Below are 19,852 nucleotides of genomic sequence, written 5' to 3'. Positions count from 1 at the left end.
CGGTAACAAAATTGCGCAATTATATGCCACATTGCGGTAAAATAGTATTTGATGTTAAAACCAATTAAGTTAAAATTGGCTATTGTAAATCGCAAGCTACGCTGTAAAAAATTATTTCCTATTTTAGTTAACAAAGCTAAAATAGGAAATATATTTATATTTATATTTATAAGTAATTATTTATTTATATTTATAACTAAAATTGGTAGTTTCTCATCAATTTCACCTACTTATCTTAAAGAACATGGCGTAAATTTAATCATAAAGCTACCTATTTTTGGGAAAAAAATCCTGTTATATGGTATATTATCTAAAATTGGTAGTATTAACTAGATATCAATTGGTAAGAGTAAGAGATTCGTCGATTTTAGAACCACGATTATAAGCTTTCAGATTTTATTTGATCTTGTTTATCCGCCTATACCTTAAACATCCGAATCCACATGCCATATGAATTTTATGAATTCAATATTACATCGATCATTACTAGTAAATAAATTATCTTGAAAAATTATGTTTCATTATTACCTAACGTATTTCGCTCCCATTTAAAAAACAATTTCGGAAATAAGATAAACTAATAATTATTCAATGGTGGCACATGAGACTACGATTTTAAAACCCCATGGTTCATGACCTATTAAAGGCCAGGTTTCTTTTCTAAAAAGGACTATAAGTAGGTAATAGAAGCTACCTGAAATATTTTATTTTTATTTCACCGTTTTATGTAGCCATTACCTAAAACGAAATTAGGTAATTCATGATCACCTCATGGTCAGAATTAAATTTAGGTATTTTTAATTACCAATATTTGCAGCGTTTTTTCACATTGTATTAAGTCTATTGCAGAAAAACATGTCCCACCTAGGGGGTCAGCTCTCCGTCTTCTTTAAAAATAATTTCTGAAAAAGAAGGATGTAGGGGAGGTAGGCCGCAATTGGAACGCTAGGCAATTGAAACAAAAATTATACCACTCGAAGTATGACAGGGATTTTGTTCAAAAAATTTGAGATAATAGGAATTAAGGTTGTTTATTTTTTGAAAAAATTAGATGCTTTAGACTCTAACAGTTTTCAAGTTATCCCAAACAGTTTTTTACGGGCCATTTCTAGTTTATGCCCAGAGAACTTTTTCCTTTTAACCAGGCTTGCCGTTTCGCTTAAAATTTTAAGCTGGTGCGCCGCACCTCTTAACAAGCAATGAGCGGATCACCAAACACGCTCAATTGTGTTTGAGTGGTGCGGCGCTCAAAATCTGCCCTATCGCACATTTTGTCTTCTGCCGTCTGCTGTCTGCTATATATACGGCGGTTGCCTAGGGAACGATACTTGCTTGTGCATGACTTGCAGTTTTTGAAAGCGTCGGCTGCAATAATTTATAAATAGTTATGGTATCGACCGTTAGGTGGCGCTATTTTCCGTGGTAATTTCACGTTTTGAGCGGGTACTGATCGCACATTTTTTTCAAGCGTGGCGGTAATCACGCTCAAATGCCATTAAGCGGCTCGGCCGCTTAAAAATGTAAGCGAGAGGGGAAATTCGCACATTTTGTGAGCGCGCTTACGGCAAGCCTGCTTTTAACCCCTTAAAGGATGAAATTCTAAAAAAAGATGTTAAGTCATTCCTAGTTCGTTTTTCTATAAACTGAGTGCATTATTTTTTTTCTAGCTCGTTTCTATTTTCTATAAACAATTAATTTCAGTGAAGACCCATGCTAGGGGCAAATGGAACACCGATGCGCGTCCTCTTTCCTGCAATTTGGCAACATTGTTCCAGCCATTGCAGATAAATTGTCCAACTTGGTCTCCGTGGTCTAGGCCACCGTTTGGCTCTTGCGTTGAGCCAAACAGTTGGCCTAGGCCATTGGTTTTGCTAAGCCTCTTCTAGCCGAAGCACTTTTTCTTCTTGCGCTCGGCTGCTTACACACCGGCTTTAACATTTGAAATTCGTCTGCTTAAGTGACATTTCAGTGATGTGTTAGCGACATTTCGACATTTAAGTGACTTTCAGTGCAGATAACCTTTGTCCGTTTGTTCAGTAAGTAAAAAGTTTTCATGTTTTGCAATTCCCTCACTAATTCTTGTTTTAGATAACGCAGATCTATTCGTTGTCCTACAAGAAGCTGAACAAGAAATCATAATTCAAGTCTTCTGGCTACGTAAGAACTAATGAAGAATTCTAATGTGGAGACATAATAAGCCAGTGATCATTGACAGCTGGAACATATTTTAAGAACAGCAAAAAAGTCCCAAAGGTAGAGCGTCATTTTATGAAAGGTACTCCCACACGGCACGACGGGCTCCTCAGTACCTCTGCAGAACTGCCTACTTTTCTCCTCAGTCTTCTCCATAACCATCCTAAATTCCTCTTAGAACCTTCTTTTTGGTCGCCTGGTAGCTACCTGACAGGCTCTTCAGTCCCTCTTACATCCTCCTTAGCTAGTACCTAGAACCTCCCATGATGAAAAAAATTGTGGGACTTATGTCTACGATATACCCAGCGGCTTTATATAAGTTTTATAAGAATTAAATGTAATTAACACATAAAATGAATATTAAACAGAACATTGGAAATTGTATATTAAATTTCAAAAACTTTATCTTTTTTTGGAATTGGCGGTGAAATAGGGCTGCCTATTAAAATATTTTAGTTCAGTCCTATTTTTCCTAGGCATTAGTCCTATTTCTATTTAGAAATCGTTCTATTTTTTTAATTGTTCCAATTGCAACGATGAGCCTCTAATTCGGTAGGCAATATATTGCGTAAAAGCGCCGGCTTATAACCATTTTCCTTTTTAAAATACCGATGGTGTTAACGCATTACTTACATGGTTCACAAAACCTTTTTTTTCTTATGCTTTTTTAATTAAAAATAAGGAGAGCATGGACTATATTGTATTTAATTGAGTTCATTTAACAAAATACTATTAGAGCAAAATCAGAAATATTTATTAATTATATTGCACTTTATAGTGGTCATAACAAACTTTTTCAATTGCATAAATATTTTACTATTTCATACTACTATCGTTACCTAATTCTAAATTTCTAATTTTTAGTTCTAATTTGAAAGGGTAAACCCCAAAATTTACATTATCTAACAATTCTACTTGAGCCAAATGCTTTTGTGATACTTTAAAACTCACGAGTCTTACTTTCATGGAGGGATCTCCTAAAGCACTCCTGAACATATCACCAACAATTTCTTGAATTGAAAATATTGGCATGTTTCTCCACAATTTTCTAGCCTCTTGTGGCCCTCCTCAGTACTTCTCAACGGCATGATTGATGCGCTGGGGAGGCTAAGAGCCTCTTTGGAGGTTCCCAGGAAGGAGATGTGCCGTGTGAGCTGTGTTGTTTAAGTAACAATTTTTCTTTCTACAAGGGCAAATAAGATCGTGCTTGTGCATTATGTACATAGTAAAAAGACATGTTTTGGCATACAGGGTCCGTTAAAGTTTTTTTGTTTTCAAAAATCAATAAATGATATAGAAATCTTTGAAGCATGCCGTTTATTTCTGGATTTCATCCTCTATCCTAGTTTTATTATAACATGAATGTTGCACTCTCAGTAACTCGCTCCATTCTGTTGTTCTTGTTGTGCGTCCTTCCTTGAATTGTCTTGCAATGCAATGCACTTTTAATGGCATTGTGATTAAGTTAAGCAAAAAATTTATAGCAATGCAATACAAAAGTGAATGAATATTAAAAATAAACCGATTGAAAAGAAAATAAGTTTTTAAATTATAATATCGATACATCTACCCCACAAGACTAGTGTAAAGCATTCTTTTAGTAATTGAAAGAATGACTTTACGTTATTTAAGACAAATTGTAATAAGAAAATGAACTCGGAAGGCGTTACCACAATGTCGAATATATTTGATTCTAATAGGCCAGAAGGATAATAAAAGAATACACAATTATACGATATAAATGGGAAACGGAAATATAAAAGTGGAGTTATGCGAGTTTAGTCTTACCGTCACCGCTGTGGCGAAAATAGAATAAGATGTCGAACGTTGTAAGAAAAAGAGTAGAGAAAAAAACAGGACTTGTCGGTCGCACAAGAAGCGATGAGAAGCACTCCCAATAATTATTCAACAAGAACAAATTGAACTCGCTGGATTTGAAGAATTAGAATAACACTTGTAGCACTAAGGATGAGAACTAGAACTGGAACTAGAACCGAAGATAACTGAAGAACTGAGGAACTGAAGAACTGAAGCGAACTAACTTTTGGTACCAAAAAGGGCATTCTTTTATACTTCCACAAGATTGAGGGAAACATAGTATTTCCGTTAGATGACTCCGGATGCGGAATGTCGCACACGCATTTCGTATTCATGGAAATGCATGGCGCGATGTCCTACGCATCTAGCACATCCAATCAGCAATAAACAGGATGTCAAATGTAATATAAAAATAGATTTCGACGAAAGGGCATCAACACTTGAAGTATGATATTTATAAGACGTAGCTTTTCAAAAGAAGGGCAATGGACGTAACATATAATTATATTAATAGGAACAACAAACAGACAACAATATAATTCAAAGGTTGTATTCTTCTCATGGCTTCGTTACATCACTCCCGGCGGTGCGAGATTACGTCGCGTAATCAGACTTGGTAAGCGAAATCCGGCCCCGTTCTTGAATTGGGCGACAGCATAACTTGCTGATAAGTCCGAAAAATCCACAGCCATAACAAATGCGTAAGAAAAGTAGACCCAGGAGGCAGAGTACGCCGATGAAGAAATCATTTTTAATAGTTTCCCACCAACTGGTATAAGTAGTCACTCCAGATGCAGATAACAAAACGTTGGTGACACTTGGACGATTATTGGTTGAAAACGGGATGGTTCAAATTTTGAGCGCTAGGTGGCGCGGGGTACGCCAATGTTATTGTTGACAAATTTTCCATGATGGCCGCCGTTGTAACGAAGAGTTTTGATTGGCCGACAATGTTAAATACATCAGATTTCTTTGAACAAGAGTTTTGTATAGGAATACAACGCGGCTGAAAAGATAAATGGAAATCCAATTGTTTTTTATCATCTTGAAGGCGAACAATTTTATCATTTCCCGTTTTTCGTATTAATTTTCCAACTCCAGATTCGATGAGATGTGCTTTTAATTTAGATCGTTGAGTATATGTTTTGTCCCAAACTAAGGTCAAATGATTATGCGACAAATGACCTGTTGAGGCAGAAGCAAGCCCAATTGGTGTCGAAAAATTACTGTTTTCCATATCTTGATATAAACGCACCTTTTCGAGCACACAATTAAAAATTTCCACATCAATCGTTTGAAGCCATCGACCGTAAATTTCAGGTTCACGGTCAAACACATATTTATTTTCTGCAGCACTCATTTTTTGTTCGTCGCACCTAAGACTATTGATCATATCATTGCACTCATTTGGCGTAGTGTCAAGTGGAATTTTATCGGGCACAGTCACTAATTGTCCAAAAAAGTTCATGGTGACATGTCGTATTTGTTTCCACTTTGCACAAATATATCCAGGGAAATGAACAGTCGCACGCACTTCACTATATATGGAATATTGTACGTCGAGAGAATGTTTATCATTTATTTCCGGATGGCAATCGGCATCCGAAAATTGAATTATTCCCATTTTCGATGATTCGACACAATCACATACGGTCGCTTCAAAAGCTTGCGTTTTTATCCCAATAAGGCATGAATAATGTGTAACGAAGCCAATATACGCCTTCTTATATTCTCATGCTTCCACTTATATCTTATATCTATATTCTCTTCTGCAACATCTTTAATAAGTAATTAGTATAAACATGTCAATTGCAACACTATATATACGCAACACGGGTGACCTAGATGAACACCTGCTAGCTAGCTGACGCATCCATGTGTCATCAGCATCACGCCACTTATAAAACATCTTTGATTGGTGCCCATCATCGCATCATTATCACGCCATTTTAAACATCTTTGATTGGTCGCAAATACTCGCACAGCAACTCACCAATTTGCCAATAGGCGAAGTGTAATCGTGAACACAAAATATGGGAAAGATCAGACAAGGACCCGCGTCTGAGCAAAGTAGTCGCCTGAATTCATTCGTGTTGCTCTTATCTTGATTAGTAGTATTGCGCAAATTAGTATTAGTAAATTGTACTCTAGTGGAAATCTTATTTGCTGAACTTGCCTTAATTTGCATCTGTTCAACTTAATTACTCTGGGACAGTGCCTTTGTCCTTTCTTTAAACACTTGTTCAATCCATTTTGATTGTGAGTTGACTTCGTGAGCGTGAGGTTATCTCGTTCGCTTCCGTGTCGATTCCTTTCCGCTACCTACTCGTGTTATCACGGTAAGACTTGGTTACAATTGTCCCTTTCTTTCCCTCTCTTTATTTTCCCTACTGTATCTGAATTCCTCTTATGTCTTGCTTCTTGTAGTATGCTTAACGTAGAACAATAAATCCATCATTGTGGGAAATACGCCTCCGAGCTCGTTATTATTTCCTTTTGTCTTAAATACCGTAAAGTCAGTCTTCCCACAAGGAAGATGCTTTACATAATGGTGGCAGCGTTTTTCAGAGCTCTACCACAATGATGGACGATGTTATGTCGGGTGGGCATAAACTTTCTCGTACACCTTTGAACACTCCGCTTTTTCCTGTAACACCCGTAGTGCAAATCAATGACGAAACGATTGCTAAGTTGATTAGTTTCGAAAAATTGTCAGCTTCTACCGCGACCGTTCCGCATTCATCTCAAGGCAGTAAGACTTCAGATAAAGAAACAGAAGCCATTAAACCATCTACTTCTCCCGTTTTAATTCCTAAAGTACAGACAGATAACACCCAGTTGTAGAAATTGAGGTCTAACACCGCGTATGAGGCCGTAGCCCCATTAGTTAAAACTCAAACTAAGAAAATTTGGCCTCGTAGTAAAGCTTCCGTTACACCTACTCAAACCGCTCCGTCTGTTTATGCAAGGTCAGCTTCTCGTTTTTCCCCCATAAAATCACCTATTGGCAGCTCATCAAAGACTAGTTTTCTCTCGAGCACTCTTTTAAGCTTGTTCAAAAAGACGAGTCCATTAGATGGAAAAGCTCCCCAACTTGAGTCTCCATCGCCTATACCACGAGATCCAGAGCAATCAATCGCGAGTACTTCCAGAACCGACGAGTCAATTACCGTCCCTGTTACTAACGCTCAAGTACCTCAAGGAGTTGGATTTCCGATCAACCGATCCGATAATTTGGGCACAATTAATATCGTTGATGCAAACAATCCGGAAGCGGTATCAATACCAGACCAAGGTGCCAACGGATTTGAAAAGAGTGGAGACACTTCTGAAGTCCTTGCGCGCAATTCTGGTAACGAGAGCCAATCGATCGACCACAGCGCAGGCTGCGGAGCCCCAAGTGAACGTGCTGATAACAATATTCACAACCTATGCGAGGGAGTTTACGATTTACCTACTAGGACTGACTTACAGCATCACCGAATTGCTGACATTCACGCCGGAGAAAAACAAGAAAGTTTTCAACTTTGCCCCCAGGGAAGACCTGACCAACTACTGCAAGGAAGGGACATATTGCCTTCTCACACTCGAGATATCGGAGTTCTCGAACTTCCTAAAGGACACCCTGCGGGAGTATCAGCTGATGTTTCTCAAGGACACCCTCCACCTAGTCTCTTACCTGGGAAACGTTCAGGCCATAATCAGTCTGAAAACGCTATTGCCGGAACTGAGATCTCTTCAGAAAAAAGTCAACAACTTCCGGACATTGGTGCGACCGGACGGCCAGCAGATAACGAGAGAAATCGGGGACACACTCATACCGGCTACCAACGAATTGAGACAGTTGCTGTCATACATTCAGGAGACCCAGGAAGAACAACAAACCGCGCCTTCCCAACGAGTACCACCGCTGCCGGAGCGCATTCCGAGGAGAAGGAGAGCACGCCAAAGAAGCCCGCCTTCCAGCCAGTCACGCACTCAACACCCTCCTCAAGCCCAGCAATCCCGCCGGCAGGAAGATCTGATAGTGCAACTGGGGCGTCTACGAACAGCAGTTCAGGACACCCTCCGACTCCACGCCGAAAGACATTGAATCCTCTCATAGTTGACACCAACATGGCCAAATCTTGTTCTCCTTCACGGGCAGCCACAGTCAACGACTTAAATGATTTCCAGACAAATCAACACACTTTTTCGCGCCCACAATTGCTTCCTTCCTTTTCGGGAAGTCCAATTTCTCGTTTCGACTCTTGGCTAGAATCTTTTGAAAGCATAGTTGATGGGGCAGCATGGTCAGAGGACAAGATTATTCAGATGCTGCGAGCAAAAATAACAGATTAGGCTTTTTCAGTACTGCAAAACATTATCAGGCAGCATCCGTACGATTATGCGGCTATTAAAGAAGCGCTACTTGATCACTTTCATGGGGATGAAAACGTCGATGTCTATATTAAAAAGTTCAATAAAGCTAAACGAAAACCAGGCGAAAAAGTTGTCCACTATGCGCCCCGCTTGCACGAAATTTTTAAGAAGGCGTATCCAGACGGTTATGCAGAGAAATCGTTCACAATCATCCTTATGCAAAAATTTATCGAAGGGTTGGATTCCAAATTGCAAGCCAAAGTTCGTTATAAGGATTTTTGCAGCTTTACCGAGCTTGTCGCATCGACGCGTGTTTATGCCATTCGTTTGGAAGCTTTAGAGACGGATCGGGAAAAACATGAATTCGTTAGGGCAATCGATGGGTCGTGTGACACGAAACATTCGGAGTTGACGGAACTCAAGCAAATGTTAATCGACCAGAAGGAAATAGTCAATAATGTCGTTGCTAATATTAGTCAAGGGAATAAAAATGCGGAGAGCCCGAAAGAAAACAGGGAAGACATTAGGGATGTTCTTCAGGAACTCACGCAAGCAGTCAAACAGCTCCAAAGGGACAAGAAAGATTATTCTTCTTCTCCAACAGGCAACCCTTATAAGAAACAAGTTTCGTTCCAAACTAATAGCGGCAATCAAGACAGAAATTGGAGACCTCCTCCTCATCGACCCAATAATAACACCAATTCTTACCAAAATCCGGGATTTTCCAATAGACCTACACAGTTCACGCCTTCGTTTTCCAGACCTTTTAATGATTCGAGAAATAGGCCTACTCAAAATGGAATAACTTGCAATTTCTGCGGTTTTCGTGGGCATACACAATCGGAATGCCGTAAATTCCAACGGCATAATTTAGAACAAGCACAGCCTCCAATTTGTTATTCTTGTCGTGAAATCGGACACAAATCGAATAACTGTCCTAAGTTCAGGAGCTCCGATAGGCCGAATATTCCAGGTCCTCCTCAGCGTCAGGGAAACCAATAGATATCAACTGTAACTTCGGGTCAGTTGATAGGGAGCCTCAGTTAAAATCCCGACAAGTCGCAAAATTAACAACTATAACAAATGAATCGACCCCTAGAATTCCATTAAAAATTTTTCAGATACCGTTGCAAGCATTATTTGATACAGGCGCGTCTAAAAGCATTATTCACGAGAGAATATTTCATAAGTTACCCCCGAGAGGTCAAGCGATCTGCAGTCAGCTTGATTTCGATTTGTATGATGTAGGGGAGAAAAAGTTACTAACGCTGGGAAGAGTTACATTGCCCGTACGATACGGAGAGTCAGTTTTAAGACAAGAGTTTATTGTTACAAATGGTGTTTCTGAAGACTGTATCCTTGGATGGGATGCAATCCAGAAGCACGGTTTTCGGCTTAACGGAGAAGCCAGAAGTATTTATTTAGCAAGGGATGAGCAGGGATCAGCCATCTCTAGGGTTTCAGACATGGCAGTTACGACGGTCAAAAAGACGACGTTATTTCGTCAGACTTCGCTAGTAATTGCAGCGCAAATGAAAGGTTCATTTCCGTATGTCCCCCCTAATACCACATTTATGTTTACCCCAGCAGAGGATTTGCCGAACGGTATTTTTATAGAGGAATACATTGGAAACGTAGCTAAAGATGGGAAATATCAAATTATGGTCGAGAATCATTCGTTAAATCAAGTCATACTCCCTAGGAACACTACTTTAGGCGTAATTGAGATTATTCATAACGTAATTGGGAAAATTGCTTTAAGTAAATTAGAGGAAAAGCCTACTAGTAAAAGTGAGCCCGTTTTAATTTCAGAAGTCGACGCTGAATTTCAAGCTCCACTCTCAAAACTATTAAATGACTTCCACGAATTGTTCGCAGCAAAAGATTCAGAATTAGGGAACACTAATCTCATTAAACATACAATTGATACACAAGGAAGAGGCCCTATTCGACAACGCCCTTATCGAGTTACAAATAATCAAAGAAAAATATTGGAAGATAAAGTACAGGAAATGTTGGATGCTAATGTGATCCAATATTCACATTCGCCATGGGCTTCACCTGTGGTTTTAGTGGAAAAAAAGGGTGGAGAAATAAGATTTTGTGTTGATTATAGGAAATTGAATAGTATTACTAAAAAAGATTCATTCCCTATGCCGAGGATAGATGAAACATTGGACAAACTGTATGGGAATAAATTTTTCACCACTCTTGATTTAGCTTCAGGTTATTGGCAAATTCAAGTTGATGAGCCGGCTATTGAAAAAACAGCATTCGTAGTGGAAAATAACCTTTACGAATTTAAACGTATGGCATTTGGATTGTGCAATGCACCTGCGACATTTCAAAGACTAATGAATTACGTACTGAAAGACGTTTTGGGAAGTAAGGCGTTAGTTTACTTGGATGACGTAATCATCTTTTCGGACACTTTTGACGATCACTTGAAAGATATTCGCGAAATCTTTGAGTTATTGAAAAATGCCAATCTAAAATTAAAACTTAAAAAATGCCAGTTCATTAAAAGTTCAGTTAATTATTTAGGCCATGTCATCTCGACTGATGGTATCAAACCTGATCCGAGTAAAATTGAGAAAATACTTAATTATAAAACGCCCGCTTCAGTAGATGAAGTCAGATCATTTCTGGGTCTAGCTGGGTATTACAGAAGATTTATTCAAAATTTTTGATCAATCGCTAAACCGTTGACTAGATTAACCCATAAAGATCTTAGCAGGAAACCCTTTAATTGGGGAAATGAAGAAAACATTGCTTTCGAAACCTTGCGTACATCTCTAGTGACTCCACCAGTACTTGCTTACCCCAATTTCAACGAGAAATTTTTCCTTTTCACCGATGCATGCGATTATGGCATTGGAGCGGTACTGTCCCAAATTCAAAATGGTCACGAGCACCCAATCGCGTATTCCAGTAGACAGCTAACGAAGGCAGAAGCTAAATACAGTACGACTGAAAAAGAGGCACTTGCGGTTATCGATGCGATTAAGCATTTTCGACATTACCTTTTAGACCAACCTTTTGAGATCATTAGTGATCATCGTCCACTTCAATGGCTTAAAAATCAGAAAGATAACAATGGGAGATTAGGAAGATGGGCTATCCTGTTGGCCGCAACGAATTATGAATTAAAATACAGACCGGGACGTATTCATCAAAACGCGGATTGCTTGTCACGCTTAAAAATAGCTAGTATCCAAACCGAACGTAATATTAAATTAATTTGTGAAAGACAATTAGAGGACGACCTTTGCATAGCCATTCGAAATTATTTAGATGACGGTGAACTTGAAGAAGCTTTTCTCCAATCGAAACCAGATTGGGTAAAAGAAATCGAGTATTTTGAAGTTATTGACGGTACGCTTTACCGGCACGTGCTGCCATCTTCTGATAGCAAAAGAAACGAAACTCACCATCAGTTGGTCTTACCTACATCGTTACGTTATCTAGTGCTCAAAGAACTACATGATGCACCGATGAGTGGTCATTTAGCCTTTTACAAAACCTATCTAAAAGTAAAGAATCATTATTATTGGCCTACCATGCGAAAAGACATCAAAGAATACTGTCAGGCGTGTGAGGTATGCATTGCCAACACTTCGTCAAATTACAGAGCGTTATTGCATCCTCATGAAATTGCAAAGGCCCCTTTTCAAGTTATAGGCATGGATTTTCTAGGCCCTATCACACCAGTTTCGCCCAATGGTAACAGTTACATTTTATTTATCACAGATTATTTTAGCCGATGGGTGGAAGCTGTTGCTTTAAAGGATCAGACTGCGCAGACAACAGCAGAATGTGTGTACAAAACAATAATAGTTAGACACGGTATGCCTAAAGCTATTGTTTCGGATAGAGGTACTAATTTCACGTCGAAATTGTTCCGATCCTTTTGTAGAAAGTTCAACATTGAACAACGTTTGACAACGTCTTATAATCCAGCTAGTAACGGCGAAACTGAAAGGTTCAATAGAACATTAACGACAATGTTGAGGAAAGAATTGAAAGACGGCGAGCACGCAAATTGGGAAGATTTGCTGGATGATGTTTTGTTTGCTTATCGTAGTTCTGTCCATTCTTCTACACTGGACACCCCTTATTACTTATTACACGGTAGAGACCCCAATTTACCCATCAATGAATTTCTTGACGCGTCCCCAAAAACATTTATATCCGCATCCGATTACGTAGGTAACTTAGCCGAACGCTTGCGCTACAGTTTCCAACGCGTCCGTGGGGAGAGCGAAAAAGCCAGAAAACGTCAAAGGGAGCAATACAATAAAAGAGCGAATGTAAAACAATATTTGGTAGGAGATAGAGTCTTATTAGATATTAGAGTTGTAAAAGAGGGCGATAGTAGGAAATTTACTTCCAAATATAAAGGCCCTTATAGAATTGTAAAAGTATATTCCAATAATACTGTCGACATAGCCGACAATTCATATATATGTACACGTACGCACGTTAACCGTTTAAAATCCCTATATGAAACAATGTTATGGAAAGATGAACATTGTCCCCCTATCGAGTCGCCTTCAACATTCGAGAATCGATTCCGTAAATCGATCTCGACCCAAACAATGGGAAGTGAGGAACAACTAGAACAAGAAACAAGCGAAGTAAGAAATGGGGAACCGGAAAAAGAGTATCCAGATAGCGTGGATGTGGAAAATATGGAATCCGAAACGGTGGAAACTGAAAACATGGTGTCAGACACCGTGGAGTTAGAAACGACGAGGCTGGGAATTGACAAGCACCTCAATCTCACACCAATTGCCGAAGATGATTCCAATGATAATTATGAAACGCAGCAGATAGCATCTGATGTCGTTCCGTCAGCAACAACGGCACCACAAAACGCAACCGGACGCCCGCAAAGGAATAGACAATTGCCAATGCGTTTCAGATATTAAATCTGATAACTCATCCGCATGCAAGTCTGTTGATCGCCTTTCAGAGAAAAACAAAAAAAAAACAAACTCGGAAGTATATAACGGCGAGTAGATCGAAAAGAGCCACATCTTTCCGACAACTCGTTATAGTCACAACTCTAATAAGATTTATCTCCACACCGGAAAGCATCATCAAAGTAAGATGGAAAACCAAACTAGCGTTCAACACGAACAAGACACCGTCGAAGGGACTGGTGACGAGGTGCAAGCTAACGAAGTGGTGACAACAACGGAGCCCACTGCTGACTTGTCCTGGGAGCCAGTGGCAGAAAACACGGCCGAGGGGGTCAAACCAACACCTCATTCCCCAGACCAGACTAGCCAAGACTCTTGGGATCAGGCCCATCGCAACTACGAGCGACGTCTCGACGAGAAAACCAACATACTCACCACTAGACTAAACGCCGACCTCTTCGCTGAAGATTGGGCCAGCGCAGTTTACACCTTGAAAAGAATTCTGGACTTAGATCCAGCTAAACGCCACCCACCACTATACAACTGGCCATCAGAGCTGTGGAACACAGCTAACAAAAGGCCAAGGCGCGATTGGTATGACCAATTGTAAGGCGGAAGAAGAAAAGAAAGAAACGGAAGAACACTTTTGTTTTTCCTTAATAACGTAGTCAATATGTTTGTTCCATAGTTTAGAACGCGCTTGTGTTTTTCCCTTCCTATGTTAATCAAATCAATCGAATAAACATAGTAGAAATATGCAACAACAAATTTTTGGGTTTTCAACAAGCAAACAACCAAACAAATGAGAAATGGCTGTGTTAAAAACCGCCATTTGACGAAAAATAAAACATCGAAAATAAATGCCGAAGGCAGAATATGCGCCAGGGCAAAGGAAAAGAAATAGGTTGAGCGTTAAATACTCGAAAAAGAAAAGAAAAAAGAAAACATGTTGGCGAGTTTAGAACTCGAGACTCCCGAGTCGTAGGCAGAGGCTATACCGACTGAGCCACCTCGCCAACGCTCGAGGCCACACAAAAACCCCATCCGTTTGGAAGAAAAATAATAATTAGGATAAAACACGAAAAACAATTATTTAGTGATATCAGATCACCTTTATTACCTTGAAGTTAATCAAGCTTCGTGAATGGTAAACCGAAAAACTTACCGTAGGATTTTTAAGAATTGAGGTGTTGACGGGTATAGAACGCGGTACTCCCGGGTTGCCGTCGCGCGCTATGCGTATGCGCCATACAACCAATACCATTCCGAAACAACACCGACAAGTACTTAAATACCTATGTAGCATGACAGCGTTATAACCATGGAAACAAATAACCTTACCTGTACTGTTGTCTTCCTTCACTTTTTCTTATTTCTCTACTACCTTTAACACACTAAAATAATCCAATAAACCAAGCAAGTGGCGGAAAGGAACGAACCACGATTCGAACGGTGGGAACGAAGAAACAAACCAATCGCTGTTTCTTTTTACGTCAAATAAGCGAAAATAGAGACATTAAGAAACAATTCAACTGACACCAAGGAATAATGAAGATGTTGAAAACATAAACCAAACTCAAAAAAACGGGTGTGAACAACGGGTGAGGATCTTCTTGACTATAAAAGTCAGGACACATCTCCTTGCAGACCTACACTCACAGCTATCCACGGCTAAGAGACGCTTCAAAGAAAAAAAAACACCCAAAGTAATATCTACAATGGCCGAAAACCAGAACAACCGTGCAGGAGCACCCGCCGCGAAACGGGCGTGTCGGCACAATCAGCCACAGATTCCCGCCGCTGAGGAGCCGCAACTTAATCCCGACGACGCAATTGCGCCACCACAGGAAGCTGCCGTACCAGCCGCAGCCGCAGCAGCACCGGAGCCCGACCCGGTGGAAGCCTTTCAGAGACGCATCCGGGAACTTCAGGAGGAACTAGACGACGTAATCCGCTCGCTCACTCTAGGATTAGTTCGATGTATCGAACTTGGAAAATGGCGGAAAGTGACGGAGCGCTTTAAAGAAATTCTGGACTTGGATCCAGCAAACAGGCATCCACCGCTTTTCGGATGGGCAGCAGAGAGCTGGGCGGATGACGACCTGTGCCTCCACTGCAACGAACATCGCTACCCACCAGCCTACTGAAGAAAAAGAAAGCAGAAGAAAAACACCAACACCAGTTTTTAATTGTACCAATGTAGTCCTACCTAATTCTATGTAACTCGTTTCCCTTGAAGTTGCATACCAATAAATAGGTCGTAGCTTATCAATTCCATTTTGTCAGAAACTAAACGCTAGGAAATACGGGGGGAGCCATTATAAAAAACCAACATAATGAATAAAGGTTATAAAGCAGAACCTCATTACCTTACGTTAGGGTTGCGTATAGGCAGGAAAACGAATAAGTATATGCTACATGCATAACTTCTCCGCCCGTCAGGGTATCCAAATGAAACACCTCACGCCTTATATATATAAAAGTTAGAATTTTTCTTCCCACTAGCCACACGTTATCCGCGACGGACTTCTTTCAAGCAAATGACCAAGTTGTCAAAAAAAAATATTATTCCCGCAATTTTTTCCATTTCCCTTATTCCTATTCTTCCTCTCTCTCGCCCCAGGTAGAGTTTTACCTTCTATTCCTTCCTTCTTTTTTCGTAGAAAATATACTCCCCTTTTCTTCCTTATACGCGTTACTATTGCTTCTACGTTTTGCCACAGGACAAGTAACATGTCTCGTTCTCAAAACAATATGTCTGGAGCATATGGCCTTGTTTCAAGCCCTGAGGGATAATTTCCATTTCTTCCCTTATATCACATTCTTTATCTCTGTCTCTTCCTTCCATTCTCTTTCTTTCTTTCTTTCTCACTAAGTTGGACTTAGGAAAAAATCTAACTTTCGCATTTTTCTGTTTCATCATATATATTTGCTAAATTTATATGAACACCTTCATGTAGCCTGAAATATCAGCTACTTCGCAATTGATGAGTAATCTAGTCAAACTGGGGATTCGAACCTCAGAATCTTTGGCGTCACAGCTGAGAGCGCTACCATTGAGCTATTAGCTAATATCTTACACCTGGCGTAAAAGATTGCGTGACATACTGATTGTTCCCGTTAACTGCATCTTTCTTTGTGTGCCGTAGTATACTTTTTCATTTATGCGCTATCCTGACCGCATTGTTAGAACTTAGGAAAAAATTCGAACACTGCGCGTGACCTTTCACGGCAAAAACTTTTTCCGCCGTAAACTTTTAAACGTTTTCTTCTCGTCCTCCCCGCTAACCTATATTATATTTTATTGTTTTCTCTTTTCGATAATTAAGCATATCTTCTCCTCTTTCCAACGATACTAGTTATTATGATGGATAAAATTTTCTTCCCCCCGAAAACACAGTTATATTCCAGTGCCCTATATTTTTCTTCCATTTTGCCGTAGCTAACTAGGAAAAGCCGACGGAAAATAAGTTGACCTTTCAAAAGCCGTAGACTATTTTTCACTTTCGTTTTCTTACTACTTTTTCTTCTCGTGTTTGCTTCCATTTTATAACACCCACATGATAAAGTTATATATGTTTGTCAGTTACATTGTTCTCTTTTATTCTTGTATGTTTTTTTTATATATTCTTCCGTATTTAGAAATGTCTCTATTTCCATTTCTGCTGCTATTGAGCCTTCACGGATTACACTCGCGAGCATTTGAAACAACCGTGTGCGATTGTTCGGAGCCGTCGAAAATGGGAATTATTCAATTCTCCGACGCGGATTGTCAGCCGAAATCTACCAAAAATCGTGCCATCAGTGTAAAATATGCCGTATATAGTGAAGAACGAGCTGCGATCAAGTTTCCTGGATATATTTGTGCGCGCTGGAAAAATATAAGACGTATTACAATGAATTTTTTCGGACAAACAGTGATCGTGCCAGATAAAATTTCCATCGATACAACGCCTACCGAGTGCAACGAAATGATTAACAATAAAAGGTGCGACAATCAACGAATGACTTTTTCGGATGGAAAATTTTTGTTCGACGATGAACCCGATATTTCTGGATATTGGTTGCAAACAATCGATTCCGAAATATTAAACTGTGTTCTCAACCGCGTTCCGTACTGTGATTTTTCAACACCTATCGGAACTGCTTCTGCTGCATCAGGAAATTTGTCACATAATCATTTAACTCTGATTTGGGACAAAACCTACACACAGAAAACTAAAGCAATTACCCGGCTCGTCGAAGAAGGTATCGGCAAGTTGATACAATTACCTGGGGAAAAACAAATTTTCCGACTTCAAGACGACCGAAATCAACTAGACTTTCATTTGTTGCCGTCATCGCGTTGTTTTTCAGTGCAGAAAAATTGCTCCAATAAGACTTCTTCCTTTGAGATTCTTGGCCAATCACAACTCTTTGTCACAACTGCGGCCATCATGAAAAATTCAACAACAACATCGGAGCCTCCGGCGCCATCTAGCGCTGAAGATTTAAACATACCGGCGAATATTCAATATATTCGAGATCAACTGACCGATCATGAAAACGAATTGGCAAGCCAAATTCAATTATTACAGTGCGATGGTCGCAAAGCCAAACATGAGAGAGCCGTTACAACCGCTCAATATAATGGATGGTTAGCAGCCTCACAACTACAATTACTCAAGTGCACAAAATTACAAGCTTTCGGTAAAACGGCTGTACTGATCCAGTGTAAAGCCTTAAATGTCACATTTGAGACTGTTTTAACTTCTTGCGGACCGCAACCAAAATTTCAAAATTATACAATTAACCTCGATGGCTGGGAACTTGTAAAATATTCCCCTTGCTATTGGACAAATGGATTTGTAAACTTTAACGATAAACCTTATGCTTTCCGCAACAACATCTGGCAGCTGATTGAAGCCACAATTGTGCTGCCTGAGCAGACGCTCGCACACTCTTTTCGCTACGAAAACGTCGAGTTTTTCGACTACGTCCATCGAAGTAATCCAGCGTATACCGATAACATGCTTAATCACATGAATATCATGGCCGATATAGCTGCCGCGATCAACGAACACCCGCCAGCGGAATATACCTTACGTCAAAGACCTAGTGCGACGAACATTTTTGTAACAGCTTCTAGTATCGGAAGCTATACATCTTGGTGGGAGACCATCAAGACATATTTCTTCATCGGCATATTATTCCTTTTAGTGCTTCTTTTCTTACGCATTTGCTATAGTTGCGGCCTTTTCACCGTCATTTGGGTCGTATGCTGCCGTCCCACCTACAAATCACGGCAACCAGCTTCCGAATCCATCCCCATGCATGCAGTTTGATTACGGGACGTAATCTCACGCCGCCGGGAGCGATGTAACGAAGCCAATATACGCCTTCTTATATTCTCATGCTTCCACTTATATCTTATACCTATATTCTCTTCTGCAACATCTTTAATAAGTAATTAGTATAAACATGTCAATTGCAACACCATATATACGCAACACGGGTGACCTAGATGAACACCTGCTAGCTAGCTGACGCATCCATGTGTCATCAGCATCACGCCACTTATAAAACATCTTTGATTGGTGCCCATCATCGCATCATTATCACGCCATTTTAAACATCTTTGATTGGTCGCAAATACTCGCACAGCAACTCACCAATTTGCCAATATGCGAAGTGTAATCGTGAACACAAAATATGGGAAAGATCAGACAAGGACCCGCGTCTGAGCAAAGTAGTCGCTTGAATTCATTCGTGTTGCTCTTATCTTGATTAGTAGTATTGCGCAGTAAATTGTACTCTAGTGGAAATCTTATTTGCTTAACTTGCCTTAATTTGCATCTGTTCAACTTAATTACTCTGGGACAGTGCCTTTGTCCTTTCTTTAAACACTTGTTCAATTCATTTTGATTGTGAGTTGACTTCGTGAGCGTGAGGTTATCTCGTTCGCTTCCGTGTCGATTCCTTTCCGCTACCTACTCGTGTTATCACGGTAAGACTTGGTTACAATTGTCCCTTTCTTTCCCTCTCTTTATTTTCCCTACTGTATCTGAATTCCTCTTATGTCTTGCTTCTTGTAGTATGCTTAACGTAGAACAATAAATCCATCATTGTGGGAAATACGCCTCCGAGCTCGTTATTATTTCCTTTTGTCTTAAATACCGTAAAGTCAGTCTTCCCACAAGGAAGATGCTTTACAATTGGTAATGGCGACATTTCTACATACGACAGAAATATAAAAAAAAATAGTACATAAGAAAAATTTTATAAAGCAGTGGCCAAAATATTCTACGTCGACATTGGGGTTTTTTCTATATTTATATATATATATATATAAGATAGAATAATAGATAGGAAAGAAAGAAGGTAAAAGTGAAAAATTTCCCTAGTGACGCCGGCACAAATCATGATTTTGTTAAAAAATACTCTGAGTACCCCAACTTTGGGATATAGGGAAGTATTTTTTTCAGTTGGTATAATTAAAAAAAAAATTTCTTCAAGTAGAGTAATAAACGGCGCGTCGTTTGAAAAAAAAACTTAATTTTAACTTGTTCCGAAGT

The 19,852-nt window shown here is 39.7% G+C and overlaps 1 long non-coding RNA gene across 1 annotated transcript; it reads right to left on the bottom strand.

Annotated features, from left to right (window-relative positions):
- Positions 1-14,172: 14,172 nt before the first annotated feature.
- On the bottom strand, positions 14,173-15,815 carry LOC130703023 (uncharacterized). Its single transcript, XR_009004519.1, has 3 exons — positions 15,668-15,815; positions 15,508-15,594; positions 14,173-15,438 (listed from the first exon to the last, which is right to left on the bottom strand). It is a non-coding gene; the product is annotated as an uncharacterized LOC130703023 (long non-coding RNA).
- Positions 15,816-19,852: the final 4,037 nt, after the last annotated feature.

This window comes from Daphnia carinata, chromosome 5, assembly GCF_022539665.2.
Source record: "Daphnia carinata strain CSIRO-1 chromosome 5, CSIRO_AGI_Dcar_HiC_V3, whole genome shotgun sequence".
In the NCBI taxonomy this organism is placed as follows: domain Eukaryota; kingdom Metazoa; phylum Arthropoda; class Branchiopoda; order Diplostraca; family Daphniidae; genus Daphnia; species Daphnia carinata.
This window is presented reverse-complemented; position numbering and strand designations above follow the sequence as displayed.